This window comes from Hordeum vulgare, chromosome 1H (assembly GCF_904849725.1).
Source record: "Hordeum vulgare subsp. vulgare chromosome 1H, MorexV3_pseudomolecules_assembly, whole genome shotgun sequence".
Taxonomy (NCBI): Eukaryota; Viridiplantae; Streptophyta; class Magnoliopsida; order Poales; family Poaceae; genus Hordeum; species Hordeum vulgare.
In genome coordinates this window covers 100,984,876-100,991,065 of record NC_058518.1, presented here as the reverse complement: position 1 = coordinate 100,991,065, position 6,190 = coordinate 100,984,876, and positions in this window count along the sequence as shown.

Sequence of the window (6,190 nt, the reverse complement as noted above, 5' to 3'; positions counted from 1 at the left end):
CAGGGAAAACTAAACTAATCTATCATTTTTCTTGTAAGCAACCTAAGGTGAAAGCTTGGAACAGAGGTTTGTGACTCCTCGATTCATCCATCTCATGGTCATCGAAAGAAATCCGTCAATGAGGTTGATCAAGTCTCCTTGACAAACTTTTTCGAATCGCAAAAGGAAACGGAGAATTTTCGAATGGTCACTAGGTTAGCTCAAAGGGGATGTGCATATCCCCAACAAGCAAATCATACTTCATCTCAACAGTAGGTATAGGGCATTCAAAGGTCCCAATAAAAATCGATGAAGTCTTTTCGATATCATTGATGCAATGTACTCGATATTGTTTCTTCGGAAAGTGCACCGTATGCTCATTACCGTTGACATTGAAAGTGAAATTGCCTTTGTTGCAATCAATAATAGCCCCTGCAGTGTTTAAGAAGGGTCTTCCGAGGATGACCGCCATGGCATCGTCCTCGGGAATATCCAGAATAACAAAGTCTGTTAAGATAGTAACATTAGCAACCACAACATGCACATCCTCGCAAACGCCGATAGGGAAAGCAGTTGATTTGTCGGCCATTTGCAGAGAGATTTCAGTGGGTGTCAACTTATCCAGTTCAAGTCTACGATAAAGAGAGAGGCATAACACTAATGTCGGCTCCAAGATCGCATAAAGCAGTTCTAACGTAGTTGCCTTTAATGGAGCAAGGTATAGTGGGCACTCCGGGATCACCTAGTTTCTTAGGAGTTCCACCCTTGAAGGTGTAATTAGCGAGCATGATGGAAATATCAACCTCAGGTATCCTCCTCTTATTAGTCACAATATCTTTCATGTACTTGGCATAGGGAGACATTTTGAGCATATCTGTCAAACACATTTGCAGAAAGACAAGTCTAATCATTTCAACAAATCGCTCAAAATCCTCATCATCCTTTTTCTTGGATGGTTTGGGAGGAAAGGGCATGGGTTTCTGAACCCATGGTTCCCTTTCTTTACCATGCTTCCTAGCAGCAAAGTCGTTCTTATCATATCTCCTATTCTTAGGCTATGGGTTATCAAGATCAACATGTTCAATCTCCACATGCTTATCATTGCTAGTTTGAGCATCAACATGAACATCACTATCGATATTATCATTAGGATCATGTTCATCCCCAGATTATGTTTCGGCATCAGAAACAGAGACATCGTTTGGACTCTCGGGTGTAACAGGGTTGCTAGCGTGCAAGTTCCTATCATCTTTCTTCTTCTTTCTAGGATGAATGGGTGCATCAGTGCTAACTCCTTGAGAATCTTGTTCAATTCTCTTAGGATGACCCTCAGGATACAAAGGTTCCTGGGTCATTCTACCGCCTCTAGTGACGACTCTAACAGAATTGTCATTCAACTCATTGAGCAAGTCATTTTGAGCCTTAAGTACTTGTTCTACCTGAGTAGTAACCATAGAGGCTTGTTTACTGAGAAGCTTAAGATCATTGACATTTCTGTACACACAAGCACTTAAATGACTAAGAATACGAGCATTCTGTTCCAATTGTCTGCTAACATAATCATTGAAACTTAGTTGTTTGGCAACAAAGTTATCAAATTCATCGAGGCATAAGTTAGCAGGTTTATTAAAAGGAATATCACTCTCATTGAATCTACGCAAAGAATTTACTTCTACTACCTGTATCGGGTTATCAAGACCATGGATTTCTTCGATAGGTGGTAGATTTTTGACATCTTCAGATTTAATGCCTTTCTCTTTCATATGTTTCTTAGCTTCTTGCATATCTTCAGGACTGAGGAATAGAATACCTCTTTTCTTCGGAGTTGGCTTAGGAGGTGGTTCAGGAATAGTCCAAGCATTCTCATTGCACAAGATGTTATTCAATAGGATCTCAACTTGTTCTACGGTTCGTTCCCTAAGAACACAACCAACACAACTATCTAGGTGGTCTCTAGAAGCATCGGTTAGTCCATTGTAGAAGATATCAAGTATTTCATTCTTCTCAAGAGGGTGATCAGGCAAAGCATTCAGTAGCTAGACAAGCCTCCCCAAGCTTGTGGGAGACTCTCTTCTTCAACTTGCGCAAAGTTGTATATTTCCTACAAGGCAGCTTGCTTCTTATGGGCAGGGAAATATTTTTCACAGAAGTAGTAGATCATATCCTGGGGGCTACGCACACAACCAGGAGCAAGAGAAGTGAACCAAGTCTTAGCATCATCCTTTAGCGAGAAAGGAAACAACTTAAGGATATAGTAGTGACGGATCTTTTCCTCAATCGTGAATAGGGTGGCTATATCGTGTTGTTTGGTAAGATGGGCTACAACCGTTTCAGACTCATAACCGTGAAAAGGATCAGATTCGACCAGAGTGATTAACTCAGGGTCGACAGAGAATTCATAATCCTTATCGGTCACAAAGATAGGCGAAGTAGCTAACTTCGGGTCGTATTTCATCCTAGCGTTCAAAGATTTTTCTTTCCACTTGCGCAGTAATTTCTCAACATCATAGCTATCCTTACAAGCAAGAAAGTCCTCAGCTATCTCTCCCTCCATAACATAACCCTCAAGCATATCAGGCAATTCATATCTAGGAGAGCTAGTTCTAATAGGCAAAATAGCAGGTTCTACCTCAATAATCTCAACAGTTTCAGAAGTATCATCACATCTAGAAGCAACTCTAGCAATTTGTGCATCAAGGAATTCACCTAGTGGCAAAGCAGTATCAAGCATAGCATCATCACAAGTATCATGGACAGCATAAGTAGCATCCTCAAGCACATGTGACACATCAAAATTTCTATCAGGAGGTGGTGTCGCAAACTTACTTATAACTGAAGGTGAATCAAGCGCAGAGCTAGATGGCAGTTCCTTACCTGTCCTCGTAGTTGATGGCAAGACTTTAGTTCTTGGATCTTTAAGATTCCTCATAGTGATCAGCAGACGTAAATCCCAAGTGACTCAGAGAATATAGCTATGCCTCCCCGGCAACGGCGCCAAAAAATAGTCTTGATAACCCACAAGTATAGGGGATCGCAACAGTTTTCGAGGGTAGATTATTGAACCCAAATTTATTGATTCGACACAAGGGGAAGCCAAAGAATATTCTCAAGTATTAGGAGTTGAGTTGTCAATTCAACCACACCTGAAAGATTTAGTATCTGCAGCAAAGTATCAGTAGCAGAGTAGTGTGATAGCAACAGTAGCAACAGTAACCAGTAGCAGCAGTGACAGCAGTAGCGATAGAGTAACAGTAGCAGCGGTGACAGCAGTAGCAATAGAGTAACAGTAGCAGAAGTGACAACAATAGCAGAAAAGTAACATAGCAAGGACCAGTAGGAAAAACTCGTAGGCAATGGATCGGTGATGGATGATTATGTCGGATGTTATTCATCATGTAAAAGTTATAACACTGAGAGATATGTAACTAGCTCTAGTTCATCAATGTAATGTAGGCACGTATTCCGTATGTAGTCATACGTGCTTAGGGAAAAGAACTTGCATGCCATCTATTGTCCATCCCTGCTGTGACAGTGGTGTCCTAATGGAAACTACGGGATATTAAGGGTCTCCTTTTAATAAAGAACATGACCAACGCATTAACACTTAGTGAATACATGAACTCCTTATACTATGGTCATCTCCGGGAGTGGTTCTGGCTATTGTTACTCCAGGGTTTCCGGGTCATAACACATAGTAGGTGACTACAACTTGCAAGATAGGGTCAAGAACACACATATATTGGCGACAACATAATGGTTCAGATCTGAAATCATGGCACTCAGGCCCTAGTGACAAGCATTAAGCATGGCAAAGTAGTAGCAACATCAATCTCAAAACATAGTGGATACTAGGGATCAGTCCCCGTCAAAACTAACTTGATTACATGATAGATCTCATCCAACCCATCACCGTCCAGCAAGCCTACGATGTGATTACTCACGGAAGGTGAAGAGCATCATGGAATTGGCGATGAAAGAAGGTTGGTGATGACGATGGCGACGATCTCCCCTCTCCGGAGCCCAGAACGGACTCCAGATCTGTCATCCAGAGGAAGATCTGTAAAACGCGATGAACTATTCTCCTTGATTTTTTCCGAACAAAAGGTACTAAATAGAGCTGAGATTGGAGGCGGTGGAGCAATGTGGGCCCCACAAGCCTGCCACGCGCGGCCAGGGGGGCCCGCGCCTCGTGGGCTTGTGGGCTCGCAGCTCCACCCCTCCGGTTGATTCTTGCGCCACTATTTTTATATATTCCACAAAAAATCCCCGTAAATTTCCAGGTCATTCCGAGAACTTTTATTTCTGTGCAAAAACAACACCATGGCAATTCTGCTGAAAACGGCGTTAGTCCGGGTTAGTTCCATTCAAATCATGCAAATTAGAGTCCAAAACAAGGGCAAAAGAGTTTGGAAAAGTAGATACGACGGAGACGTATCAACCTTCGCAACCTCCATGAGGGAGGTGCGTTCGACAAAGGCCATTTGCTATAGTCCGGGCACCAAGGCCGGATCCGAGATGAAACTGACTTTTCGGAGAAGAGGGATCCGAAGACATGGCCAGACGCCGGACCCGAAATTAAGGCTTCAGGGTTTGGGATCCCATCGGCCCAAGACGGGTTCTTGGTGAGGTTCAGATCGTCCCGCAGATCGGTTGAGAGTTCGAGACTCCCGAACCTCATCTGCTGACCAGGGACAAAATCTTCGATCTAGCCAAGACGACCAGTCGAGTCTGCACGCAGTGTGATGCTATCGAACAAGAAAACTTGCCCGGGGATGAAGATGTCATCGTTGCTGATTCTGTCACTGACGATTAGGCGAGCCATCGATCTCTTTGTCGATCCAACAGTGGAACACTCAATGAAAGAACCAATGGCGGTGTCAAAACCGACAGATGTTGGGTAGGGGGTCCCAAATTGTGGCCCTTGGATTGATGGGTTGCAGGAGAAGGGGGAGACAGTAGTTTATCCAGGTTCGGGCCCTCTTGATGAGGTAAAACCCTATGTCCTGCTTGATTATATTGATGTGGATGATTACAGATTTGATTTACCTCGAGATAATATATGCTAAACCCTAGACGATTAAGCACTGCCCTGCACGGATGAGGACCTCCGGTTTATATAGACACCGGCCCCCCTAGGGTTTACAAGTTACCGACCATAAGCCGGGGATAGACGAATCGACTTAGTCCTTTTAAGCTTGGAGTACATGCCAGTCTTCGGAAAATTCCTTTCTCAGCACAAGGTCATCATATAGTGCGGTCTTCAATAATACAGCCCATCAGGATTACCTAGCATAGACAAACTGTCTGCTCAAGTCCCCCTTAATCTCAGACTCCCTCACCCATACCGTTGTGTGCTACAACATACCCGGAAGACTTGCAAATGGGACAATAGTTCAAGTCCGCATACTCAAGCCTAAATAAGGTACATCCTTTCTCACACAGATGTATCTTCTCATAGGCATCTTAAGTACACGGAGTATTTTGTCTGACTGGTAGAGGTTTGCGGGCATGACATGGCCTTTGGGTAGAAAGCGTCCAAATAGTGTCATCATCGCGTTATAGCATTCTCTTCCCAAGTTGAATTGATCGTTCAGAGCAATTACTCGTGCGATGGCATCCAGCTGACAAAGCTCAGTGTGCTCATGGAGAGGACGTTTTGAAGACTCCAACATTTCATAGAAGGCCTTTGCAGATTCCTCCATCTCATCGTCTGAATCCCAAGCATCATCAAAGTCTTGCACCATGTCTTCAATCCTGGTACCAAGGTCGTCGGTGCAATGACGAATCACCTCAGCTCTGGTGCATTGGGAAGAGTCACCATGAAATGTCCACACCATATACTCAGACGTAAAACCCCTCCTCCGCAGGTGTTTACCCATTTCATCCTTTGTCCTCTTTTTAAAGTTGTCGCACCTAGGACAGGGGAACCAGTTTGTTGTCTTGCCACTTGCAAATGCGGCTTTCATAAACTCCTTGGTTTTGTAAACCATTCTTTGGTCATCTCTTTCTGACTAGTGTGACCGGTGTACATCCACGCACGATCACTCATCTTGCCTAGCTACTAAACACACACAATATATATATATATATAATTCCACATATATATTCACCAGTTAATCAAGTTCGTCAGTTTTATTGCGTCCATGCAACCTACACGCTAACAGGTAAATTTAGGTCCTAAGCCCACTCGAGTATGTGTAGATTGGGTTTG